A 13527-nucleotide genomic window follows, 5' to 3' on the forward strand; every position below is an offset into this window, starting at 1 on the left:
AATTGGAAGGAATATTCCCCATTCCAGTCAGCAATTGGACTCTTGATAATTTAAAACCAGGATTCATGACAATCTGTGATAAATACCAGCCTTTTAGGCTAAAGCAAACCAAGAAGTTATAATTATCTATGGACTACTGAATGGTTGGAGGAAAGTGATCAAAGAGATGCAAGGATAGATTTATTTTTTTGTAAGTAGCCAAAGAATAAATGTGTATTTGATGTAAGAAAACAAAAAGCTGTACAGTTTCTGAAATCCAAGAAAATTGGAATTCTATCTCCTACCTTTACACTATGCATAAAAGGCAAAAATTGTATATTTTGGTAAACGGATTAATTACAAGAGAGATGTAAAGAAATCATATGAGAAAGTGGAAATTTGCTGAACTGTTATAAGAGAAATTGCCATTAAACTGCTTAGAATTTTTAATATCACAAACCAATCTGGGTATGATTCCATGTTGTAGTTTCATGATGTAACCTGAAGAGATTTGAGAGATGTATTGCTAAAACTAGGGATGGTAGTAACAAAATCTACTGTGAAACTTAGTGAATATTCTTCCATATGGTAAGCAGTAGTCTTTGGAATTGAAACAACAGGATGGAAGTTTCAGACTCTGGTGCTAGGTTTTCAAGCTTGGCAAAACAGACCTAAAGAATTATAATAGCTGGAAAACTTCTGGACTGGTGGTGCCCTGCCAGTATACAGTCACACTGGCTTATGTTTGTTCTTTCTTTCCAGGGCAGCCCAAATCATACTGCTTTTGAGCACATTTTTATTGTGAAGATACATCTCTGGCTTTAGTGTTAGACATGTTAACGCTTGACTCAGTTGTGATTGTGCTTTGCCTGATGTCACAGTACTGAATTGTATTGCCAGGTCTAGTCTCTCAGTACTGAAATAGAAAGTTTTGTCTGTGGAGGTATTTCCCTAAGGCACCTTAGGGATACCTCTTCCGGTTTGGTACGTCATGGAAGCTTGTCTTCAGTTTCCTAAATCTGTCTGGTGATGTGAAGTAGTTTGGTGCAAGACAAGACATTGCTCTGGTGCAGTGAGGTGTCCTCAGATGTGGCAAGAGACTGACACCAGAGTTAAATGCTCTGACTTCTGAGGGAAGCATGGAACCAAGTTAGTGGTGAGGCATGGGCAGCTGGTGAATAGGAGGATATATTGCAAGATTTAGAGTTAGTTTGTGTAAATTTAAAGGAGAGAATAAAAACAGAAGAAAAACATAAAGAATATAGTAGAACATTAAGTTGTTATTTTGTCTCCTATTGGTGTACCAGTTATAACCACTTTGAAGAGGTGGCCCTCTGCCTTGCTTCCCTCTTTACCCAGGAGGAATACTTCTTATTTTGTGGCTTTATGACTACTACTATCACCATAAGGGCTGTAGCAAAAACCTGGCTAGGTTGGGAAGCAAGGCAGAACACACTCACGTATGTCAGTTAAATGTCAGGATTGAACTACACTCTCACTTTCCCTGCACAACCACACAATGTATCCCCAATGCATAATTTACTTGATCCGTATTGTAGCGATAGCTGCACACGAACAAAATTCTCTATTCAATTACTTCTTTATGTCTCTGTTCCAATCTGAGAAGCAGTCCCATTGTGTTCCAGATGCCCACCAGCAGTAGTTTTAATTACAGCATTACTTTGAAATCAAATTGCTTGTTTGACAGCACTAGTCAGAATCTTTAACAGGCAGTAGAGTGTGCATTTCAGTAAGTGAAAAAGAATCCACGGTATTGCCACCTAATCTTTAGCATTTTCATGTAAAATTCAGACATTTTATGTGTAAGGTAAGCCAGAATATTACTTCTATCCCTGCTACATTTGACACAGAGAAGACAACCACCTCTGGAAATGTGATGGTAGCTGTCTGCCAAGTTTTGATTGGGATGACATCTCACTGTTGGTTGCTTGATGCTCTGAACTGCACATGAATGGAAAAAAAACCCCAGTATTTTGCCCTTGTGGCCAAGAAGGCCAGTGGTGTCCTGGGGTGCACAAGAAAGAGCATTGTCAGCAGGTCAAGTGGAATCATCCTGCTCTTCTGCTCAGCCCTGGTGAGACACACTTGGAGTGCTGTGTCCACGTTTGAGCTTCTCAAAGACATGGAGCTGCTGGAGTAAGTTCAGTGGGTGGCAACAAAGATGATGAGGGGACAGGAACATTTCTCTTATGAGGAAATGCTGGGCCTGTTCAGCCTAAAGAAGAGACAACTGAGAGGGAATCTGATCAATGTCAATAACTACCTGAAGGGAGGGCATCAAGAGGGTGGATCCAAGCTCTGCATGGTGGTGCTGAGCAATAGGACAAGAGGCAACAGGCACAAAAGGATGCAGAGGACCTTCCGTTTGAATATAAAGACGAACTTGACTGAGCACTAGAACAGATTCTGTAGAGAGCTTGTGAGGTCTTCTCCACTGGGAAAATTTAAGAATTGTCTGGACACAATCCTGTGCCTTGTGCTCTAGGATGACCTTTTGAGCAGGAAGGCTGAAACAGATTACCTATCCTAGTGCCTTTAAACTGTATCCATTCAGTGATACACACGTAAAGAATATGTTCCAAAAATCAACCAGAGATCCTTTATATTTTAAAAGATACCATGTATAGGTGAATATTAGATACCCTTGTTTTATGACGTTTTAATTTGTGTTCTGATTGTGTTGATTCCCATGATTTTATATATTCCTTAAATGTGACTTATTTATCCAATATGGAAATAGTTCCACAATTATTCCATTGACACTTTGGGAAGACCTTACTGTGGTCTTTCAGTATACAAAGGGAGCTTATAAGAAATATAGAGCAAGACTTTTTATAAGGATCTGTACTCAGAGGACAAGGGGATAACTGAAAATGTTAGGTTTAGATAGGACATAAGGAAGAATTTTTTTATAGTGAGGGTGGTGAGGCGCTAGAACAGGCTAGTCAGAGAAGCTGTGGATGTCCCATCTATGGAAATGTTCAAGGCCAGTTTGGTTGGAGCTCTGAGCAACCTGTTCTAGTGGGAGTAGTCTCTACCCACATCAGAGGAGTTGGAATAGATTATCTTTGATCTTACAAATAGATTATCTTAATAGATTATCTTTTATCTTACAACACAGACCACAACACAGCCCCTTACAATGAAGCAAACATTTTATTTTGGAGAAATGCTAGTGTAAGTCTTAGTTAAAGATTTGTACCACCTGGCAAAATTATAGATGTTTGCGTGACAATTGATGCTCAGAATGGGACAAATGTGTGATAAGGGCAGTTCACAGCACAAGATTGCCACAGCTCTGCAATACTGAAATAACACCTTTAAATAGTGAGAAAAAATGCTGATGAGCATTGCTAAATCCTTACTGAAAGAAAATGAACAGCAGTGGAAGACTGCTGTGCTTAGTATATTTGCTTCCAGTTTTACTTTCCTAAAAACTTTGTTTAGAAAATTCACAATCCTCATTCCTGATGGTAGAAAATACAGAGCTTATTATATTAAAAATGGTCATGCAGAATGAAAAGCACTGAGGAATTTACCTAAAGGATCAGAAGTCATATGTCTGTGGATATGAAGCAGCACACACTTTGTGTGGCTCTCCCTATGTCTGTGAAAGAAATTATATTTTGCAAAAAGGAATCTTTTAAAGCAGTTTTATTTTGAAATAAGACTGAGCCAGAAGTAGACAGGAAGTATATTTCTGTAGAATAATAAAATTGTATTCACAGAGGAAGATACTAGAAAGACAGCATAAGCAATCTGGAGTGCTGATACCCATTATCCTCTGTGTTAACCCCCAGAGAACGTGAAAGTCTCCCTGTAATGTCTTTTCCACATAAAGAATAACCTTGTATATCAGTCTGATCTCAGTCAGATTAAACCAAAGAAACAGGCTAAACATTTAGTAAATGTGAAAATCTGGGAAGTTCTCTGCCTCAGGAGATACTTATGGGAAAGATCCACAAGAGCAGAAGGAGGTCAGTGATTTACAGCATCATGCTTCTCCTTGCTCTCTCTTGCTGAAGTGCTTGCAAACACTTTGTGTACCTGTGTATGCAGGAGACATTGGGATGGAGCCCTACTCAGTGTGATGCAAATGATCAGTGTTTAGGAGTGAGTGAATTTGGAAAATTTAGTTCCAGGCAATGTCATAACAGGTTAGAAAATGCACATTTCAAGGCTTAACAAACTTATGTGTTGCAGAGCAAATTATATTTCAGGTTGGGAAGAAATCTGTTTTGTGGACAAATAATAGCTTAGCCCAATTCATCTTTGTGTAGCACAGAGATCCCAGAATACAAAAGAGAGTTCATAAATTGCACAAGAGTGAAGCACCAGGTGAGCAGTATTTTACTTGAATCAGAGCATCATCAGAAATAGCCACAGATCTGGTGTGACTTGCAAGGCCTAAATCTCTTGCCTCAGTTAACCAGTCTGGCTCACAAATGGAGAAGATTCCAATCACTGCAGGCAGTTAGGGGATAAGTTGCTGGGAGACTTGAACATCCCTGAGAAATCATGAACTCCTGGTACTGCAGCATGGAACTGTGAAAAAGAAATTTATTTCATTTAAGTATTTAAAGGGCAGTGAATTGGTTACTACATGTCTGACTGATTACGTTTAGATTATCTTTCAGCTGTTTTACAGAATATATTCATCTAGCAACCCATCTCAAAACCCTGTGATATAAGGGAGCTTAGGAGCTGAAATGTCCCAGACTGCTGAGTGTGGGGGTTGCTTTGAGTTTATTCTTGGAGTGATGTTTAGCTTATGATTTTTTTTTATCTGTAAGAGGTACTATGTTGTCTAAAATGAAGTCTCAAAAATTCCAGTCCCTATATTTAATTACTGCAATACTATTAAAAGCTCAGTTCTACAAAGTGGTGATTAGTCTCTGAAAAGAATATAATTACTGTTAAAATGTAGGATAAAAGAAATTTAACGACTCTCATTCCATTACTTATGCTCATTTAAATGATTTGGATTACTTCTGTTTTACACTGCTATTAAAGAGAACTGAGATCGTTAGTATTGGCAACAAGATGTGAAGTTCTAGTGGAGAAGTCAGAAATCTCGCTGGCAGTTGGCCTTGGTATGTCCTACTCCAGGCATATTCTGAGTCATGGCACCTCTTGGATCTCTTTTCCCCATTCACACCTTCAGTCAGGCAAGTTAGCTGACTGAAGGTGATGTGCTATTGATTACAATATATTGCAGGATACTTTGCATTTCATCACAGAGATAATGATGTTCCCAGAAACCTTGCAGCTGCTCTCAAAACTGCTGCTGCTACTTTTGGTTCTACTGAGTGGAATACATGGGGATTAATGAAGGGAGAGCAAAACCATCAGAACTTGGTTGACCACACACTATGTTCCATGCCAGGGTAAAGGAGAAGGAAAAGTAATTTCCATTGTTTGGGGTATAATAAGCATAAAACACACTATAAATTACAGCTGTGCTGCCTATGAAAAAATACGGTGCAGTGTTTTATTATCCTATTACAAAAAAGATTATTCGATAACAGGTATTGAAGACAGAGGTAGTTAAGGCTCGCACTTGAGACAACATTCTGAATGAGAGAAGATAAGGGATTCAGAAACTGAGCTGGAAATAGTAGCAAAGATAAGAGGAATTGTTCAGCTGTTTCTGAATTCCAGAAAAAAAGTAGATCTGCTGGCAGTAAGGAAGAAGAAATAACTGGCAAGTTCCCATATTCTGGTGCACGAGTTTTAAAAGCAAGCCCTTACAATGAGTCCTCAAGTCCTCAAGCTCCTTCTTAAACTTGGGCACGGTAATTTTTCAGATATCACATTGGTAGCTTAGATCCTCAGAGAGTCTGCCCTTTGCAGGGAGATAGATCAAAATGGTGTAGGAGATACAAGCCTGGGTGGCTGTAGTGGGGGAACACAGAGACTGACAAAGTGCAAAAGAGAAGGAAGGAGTGGGCTGGGTAAGAAGTCATGGCTTGGGTGCCAGTGTTAGCAAATGCTGCTGATTGTTCAACCCGGTGCTCACAAGTTCAGTGCTCTTGGATAGGTGCTGCTTTAAAGGCCAAAAGTTTAGGTATATTTCTTCACAGGCCTGTATTAAGACAGGAGATCTGCCATTAGTCAGGGGGTGAGAAACAGACAGGCTCCAGCCACATGCTTTCCACCAGCCCCTCCACGGCTCAGGTAGCAGCAGGCCGAGGGCGTAAAAAAACTGTTCTGCAGAAGTCTGTAGCCCTGCATCCTGATGGCACTTTTGGCAAGAGCTGTGGAGCAAATGACCTGATTATTCTTTTGCTGACACGTGCAATTTTTTTTTGTTTTCTTAATTCTTTCCCAATCTGTGACAACTGGGGATAAACTGGACAAAGGGCAGATAGCTCGCTTGGCAGCTAAGGGCCTTTTATGGCTGTGGCTGCTGTTCTTTTGTGGAGAGGTGGATAAATAGTTGTGTCCTGTGATGCTCATCTTGTGCTTTTTTACCTTGGACAATAATTGAGAATATGCCATGAAATCACCCAAAGTCTTGAGACTAAGCATAAGGGCATTGATGTAAGATATCAAAAATATTTCAGTGAAGCAAGGCTCTAGACAAGGCAGTGTATTTTATTGGAGTCACTGAAAGTTACTTCAATTCCTTCTTTATAACAGATAGCAGCAGCCTGCACTGTGGTGTCCCTGTCACCTGCAGCTGCACCACTCCTGTCACTTACTGTAAGGGGAGTGTTTATAATGATCCAGATCTGATTTTCCTGAGGTAATGTTGAGTACGGCTGGTGGTATAACTCAGTAAATGATAATGGACTTTATTGACATGTTATTAATAGTGGTGTAGATCTTTCTGGTGCACCATGTTTTCCAATATGCTGCATGATAACAACTTAGTTTTCTAAAATACTGTTTAAAAACTTACCTGTAGCTCCAAAAGAGCTAGTTCAGGAGATCCTTTAATTGGTCATTAATGAAGTGTTCAGTGATAGAAAGTAAAGGCTGCCTGCCACACAGTCATACCATGCTTCCATTAATAGTCCACTAGACCATACTTTGTAATTTCTTACTGCACATCCCCTTTTAGTTCAGGAATAAGTGGATATAAATTGAATTTTTATGACTCATGGAACTCCAAAGCAGTTATCTCCTCATCCAGCATAGAGTAGCTGTAAGACTGAGAGATCAGACTAATCTGTTTTGATTTTGTTTCACTTAAAAAATGAAAGTCTCATTAAGAGGTATATGTAAAATAATTATAGAGGGTAGGACTTGTGACACATGTTCTGCCTTTCTAAAGCTTACCAACAGAGCTACAGGCTACTGAGTTTACCATAGTAACAGTCTGTTGTGTCCCAGAGCAGAGGAGGGAGCTCAAGTGCCAGAATAAGTGGAACTGATCTGTTCTAGGGGTTATCTCCTCTTAAAGAGACCAACCTCGGGTTATCCTTCTCCTGTTTTCCCACAGCCCCAGGTTACCCATCTCCTGTTTTGCAGGTTTGTACTGTGAGACAATTATCAGATTGCCAGGTGCATGAAGTGCTGGGACATTTTTTGTGAGTAGGGCGGAATTAGGATGGGGCAGAATAGGATGGGGCTTGTGATAAACGATGTAAAATAATTCGTGTTCCTGCAATATAAATGTGAAATCATTCATGTTCATGTAATATAATGCAAAATAATTTGCGTTTGTGATCGATGGTGTAAAATCAGTCGTGTTTTAGAAGGAATACGACAACAGTCACTGAGCGTGGAAATAAAGAAAAATGTTCAGGAATTGTAAACGGCCTTGCCCAAAACTCAGGCAAGGACCAAAATTTGCAACAGAAAGAAGGGTGACTCTGAGAAGAGATAAGCCCACTCTGGAGATGAACTTGACAACAGACGCAACTATTATTGCTTGATATGGATCTAGCCTCTATCATCCAGGGTGTGCATCCCAATACCAGATTCCCAGAAATCGAATCAAGTATTCATCTCTACTCGGAAATCCATTCAAATTCATTCAACTGACCTGGGCAGTGAGGAAAAGACTACATGAATATGGAAAAGAAATTGGAAAGAAAAGAAGAATGAAGCAATGCCCTGTCCAACCAAGAAACTGTATATAAACTGACCCCACAGAGACTGAAATTGTGAACAGTGGAGCTCTGGTGCGATAGAGGCCGAAGCTAGGTTCATCCAGTGCCAACCCCGGGCTCCACATTTTGATTTTGTTTGTGGCTTTTCCTAAATTCTATTTTGTAAATTATTAATAAAATTCTTTTATTAACTTAATTGGCTATGGATTTATAACAGGGCTGAACAAGTATTATGCTTAGACTGTGGGATCTAAAAAAATCAGGGTGCCGTTTCGTCCTAAGGGGTGCTCTGCAAAATGCTATCTTTGTACCACACTTCTTCCCATGTTAGGCTCTGATTTCCAAGTCCTCTGATTGTCTACTTGTCACTCAGAGAATACATTCAGGATTTAGTCAGGTTAAAATCTAGACTGAGAACCCTAAGATGGACATGTTGGAGTAAAAATGCTGAAGTAGCCATTCTGTCGCTGCTAAAAGACTGGTTTGGTTTCAGATATCCTTTTTCTCTCCCATTGCTGGAATTGAACCAATTGGAATTGGTTGAAATAAAAACCTGCTGCAGACAACAACCTAGCCCTCAACTTCACTTTCATGTCCTGCTCAAGGTATGTCTGTTAGATATTTTTTATAGAGACTAATTCCTTTCTCTGCTGTCAAAGTGAAATGATGGCACTTGATTGCTGAAAGGCACAGAGTGACAAATTTCATGTCTGATGGCTTTTATTAGAAGGAGAGCTCTCTTGAAAGTGGTGCTGCTCAGCAGGGCTAATTTAGAGTGGCTTTTTCCTCACAGATTGATGTAACTTTTGTAGTACATTTGTGATGCAGCTGTTGCTGATGTTGTGGAAGAGCTTCCAATTCCTGGCAGAAACTGGGGAGAGGGACAGATTTTTTGGAGAATCTGTATATATACTATGGTTCTTGACTGCCTGGTGTGGTACCAGACCCAGGAAAACACCTATTGTACATCACAGCAGTAACACAAAATAAAAATATTAAGGGATTTTTCATCAGCTGCAGTCTTTTTCATTACTACTCTGTATTTCACCCTGCACAAAATGAGCTTCAGAGACAAAGAGAATAATGACACAGAAATGAAAGTGAGGCTGAAGCTGGACTTAAGCAAAATTCTGTGCTTCACTCTTTGCTTGTTAGAAATAGTAAATTTATTTTTACCATCTTTGCTATAGCTAGAAATATGCAATATTTGGAAGACTCGCCATTTATGCCCTGGGTACACAGTCCTCTGTCTGTTGCTGCTGTTGATTTCTAATTCAAACCTGTAGTATGCCATAGTCAGCGATTTTGAAATCTCTGTAAGTATTAATTAGACATTCTAATAAATCAGCCTGATAGTTCAAAATATTTTCTATCTTTATTGTGCCTGTTGCAACACCTCTTACAGAGATAGATACATCCTTGAATGAATCCTTAGCCATAAGCAAACTAGATATTATCTCTGCTCTACATAGATTTTTTTTTTCTGTCAGTCTTGAAATCCTTTATAGAAGTCTCATTTTGTTAAATGAAAAATTAAAAGACCTAATATATATAATTGTTTATATTTAGACTATAAAAATGCCAGCATGAGATATAAAAATCCTGATGCAGTGATAGTAAATATTTTCAGAATTGCAATACTGATGGTTATACTACTGATAATTATACAAAACTTAAATTTAAAAGATCACCCGTCTGAATTACAGAGGACAGCATCACTGAAGTGCTCTGATAGAGCTGGAAGTCTTCAGATGCTTCAGAAGTTCAGGGAATGGATGGTATAATTAAAAATAATCACTGTTTTCCCCCACTTCCAATGAATTTAAGATTTTTTTGTTCCTATCCTGTTTGTTTTGGTTTTTTATTTTTTAATTATGTAAAATTCTGGAGACTTGTTCAATATAAATCCAGTAATGGCTTTTGGAGTTTATGATATGACTTGATCATATTTCAAACCTATGTTCTTTGTAGACATTCATTACCTCTGACAATCTGTGACAACACAACTTACTGATTAGGTTTATACAGTGTTTGTAATTCTGTCCTGGTCCTGGCAGGAGTGTGGCTTTTACATTTCTTGCTACTGTATTTCACTCTGAGTTAGTGTCTGTCTCGGATGTATCTATTTAGAAAATCTGACACCTAGTTATGAAGTGCAACAGCAAAGAAATTCTCTAGGTGCAATCCCAAAATCTTCCTTTCTGAAATCCCCCTTCAAAGAAACACAATTTTTAGTTTTTGCTTTGTATAACACTTCTCATTGCTAAATTGTTAAATAATTAGAGAAAATCTGCCTTAACTTTTCTTTAAGTCTCCTCATTTCCTGATGTGTTCCAACCATAATACCTGCTACACCTAGTCAATATGTTTGACATCTTTGATAGCACCATAAAGCAAGGATCTTAGTTTAACTGCAAATCTCTCTGTGCATTTATGATGTCATAGTAAGAATAATTATCACATATGTAGTATTCTATTATATCACAAGTATTTTCCTATACAATTATATTTTTTATACTAATGCCTTAATAATACCACTTAGATACTACACCAAAAGAACAGCTTCAGGGCAGATAAGGAATTATCTCTTTTCTGTATCTGAACACAGGTTTTGCTGCACGCTGAAGAGTTACTTCTGTTGAGAAGCACTTCGGTGTGAAGCCAGTAAGTATACCTTTCACAATGAACTTAAGAATTTCCAGCACTGTGAATACTATTAAAAAAAAAAAAAAAAAAAAAAAAAAAAAAAAAAGAAGAAGAAGAAGAAGAAGAAGAAGAAGAAGAAGAAGAAGAAGAAGCCCGTAAAGTTTTTAAATATCAGAGAACTGTCTTTTTGAACCATATAATACGACAGAGAATCACCAAAATGCCAGGAGGACAATTTGAAATGAGAAGGCTGGTTAGGAACTGGATTGTAATTTGGGCAATAAACCCTGTTTATGCTAGTCTTCCAGTCATTAACTATGTCTGTTGCCAGAGGAAACTAGGACTATTAACTTCCTCTGACTGAACCAGAGGGAGAAAGCAATAATTTCTTTTACAAGCAGAAGGGAAGGTTCTGCTCAATAAAAAGCAATTAAACATTTCCTCTAAAAAAGAATGCTCAGGAGACCTCATGCCACTGTCAATGTGGCTATCAAAAGCTTTCCTTTGGCTCTTTGAATGATATTCCATGCTATTTGTGTATTTATTACTTCTCTGCAATTACAAACTTGACTGAAGACAAATTTTGTTGAGGTGAATGACTCCACTGAATGACAGAAGATCTAATGAATTTTTTTCTCATCTCAAGGAGGTAATCTTTGATTTGTTTTTGGAGATGAGAGCTAAAGAGATATTCCTGCACACTTATCTTGCTTTGAACAAATAGACATGACTTTATTTATTCAGATAATTTATTTCTGCCTCTAATTAATTTTGAACTCTTTTTCTCAGTAGGATATTTGTTACTTTACTACCTTGAATAAGTTACTTGTTCAGGAAATTAGACTGTATCATTATATGCTGTATAAAGAAATGTTTCCTTTCAATCCCCTCAGGCTACAAAAATATTTTGGTTCTATTGTTACTGTTAAAAGATTTTAATCATGTAATTCTTTTTCTGGATCATAGCATTCTGTGTACCACAAAAAGAAGAGAAAGAGTAGTCCTCTTTGCATGGAGTTCAGAATTGAAGAGCAGTGAGAGATGAAAAACAGCATACATGGCTTCTGCTTGTGGGAAGAATAGCCTGGGAAGAGAACAACTTCATTTTCATAATATACTGGTATCATTTAGCTGTATGAGTAATTTTCTCTCAAGGAAAAGGGTAATAAATTATTGCCAATTACTCCTTCAATTTATCATTATCAACATATAACAGTCATATCACTTTAGCAGTTCATAAAAATGTGGTATTTCATGGGGTTTTATTAGTATCTGGATTGCTGTACAAAACGGCTTTCAGAAGAGAGAGTCTGCATCATTACCCTGCTTCCCATCCATCACCAGCTGGCTATCAAAGGATACAGGAGTAAAGCAAACAATGAAAATTACTGCCCACATGCTGGTCCTCTTTCCACCATGATGTCTGCAGTAATTGAAAGCTTGGCTTGTCTAACTGCAGCTGAATTCATGCAACATCTGTTGGCAAACAAAGCACTCATATTACTGCTTCTTTCAAAGGTAATGTTACTACTCAAGACTGTTATTGAGTGCTGGGTTAAGTACTTCAACACTTCAGCAAAATCATCTCTGAAGGCCAAAGAAAATCCTACTTGACTCTACATTTTGTCTAAAATCATTCTATCACACTGCATTAGAAAAAGCGTATGACAGAAGTGTGAGAGCTCCTCCTCACCCCACAAGAAAATCACCCCATCAGTATCTATGTTCTTGTGACCTACTTAGCATTCATCCCCTCAGGAGGGGTTACAAATCCAAATTACATCTCATTGTTGTTTCTTTTAATGAATAGTAATGAATAGCCTTATGAATAGTAGAAAATGGGAAAGGAGGAAAGCAAAGATTCAGGGAGACAAAAATATATTCAAATGCAGGTATGCTATAGAAGATAACTGCTGAAAAATCTCTGTGAACAGGCTTTATTCTAGCTCTACTACACTGCCTCTCTCTTTAGCTAGGTAAGAGAAGGTTATAGTGAGAAATACGTCAGTGAACTCTCTATCCCCCTTTTGAGGGATTTTCAAAGCCATAAAACTAACAACACTATTTCATTTATCCTTGAAACAGGAATGGTGATAACATACCAGGGTGATGGGTTACAACTTCAGATAGATGTCTGCCATTCTCCTGAAGTCAGTGAAGGTACTGGTTTATAGAAAATAAGATCACAGACTGTTCAATAAGAGAGAATTCCAGTGACTGTAAAAATAGAAGGATTTGAAAACTGCAAATACTTTCTATTAGAACAACTGAGAGTTAGACACTGGAGGAAAATTTTGTGTCAAATCCTCCTTTGGGTCGAAAATGTAAGCATCAGGTAGCATTTTAGAGTACAATCCCCAAAAGGTTTGTAATGATTTAATGTATGCTAAGCAATTCACAATAATAATAAGAGTGTGCAAATTAGGTAACTATTGGCTATGTTATACCAAATTATTTGCAGTCTTGTGGTTAATATAGAAGATCTTTTTGTTCAGTTCCTTCTTATTTTACCAAACCAAAGCAAGAATTATCTGGAAGATTTTTGTGATCTCTTGAGCAGGCAGGAAGTGAGAACAGAAATGATAGCAAATATATTCAAGCTCTACAAAAGGGCTAAAAAAGTAGTTTTCATTTAAGAAGGCATTTTTTAATGCTTTAAGTACGTTTTGAGTTGGATCATCTGCCTCAGCTTATTGGAAAGGAATCTACCAGGCTTGACTTTGAAGTGTGTGTATGGCTAAAGCACATACGAGTAAATGGTTTGGCCTAAGGTCTTATTCTCCTTTTGGAAAGGGATAGACACACAGAAGCAAGGAGAAAT

This window comes from Prinia subflava, chromosome Z (assembly GCF_021018805.1).
Source record: "Prinia subflava isolate CZ2003 ecotype Zambia chromosome Z, Cam_Psub_1.2, whole genome shotgun sequence".
NCBI classification, from domain to species: Eukaryota; Metazoa; Chordata; class Aves; order Passeriformes; family Cisticolidae; genus Prinia; species Prinia subflava.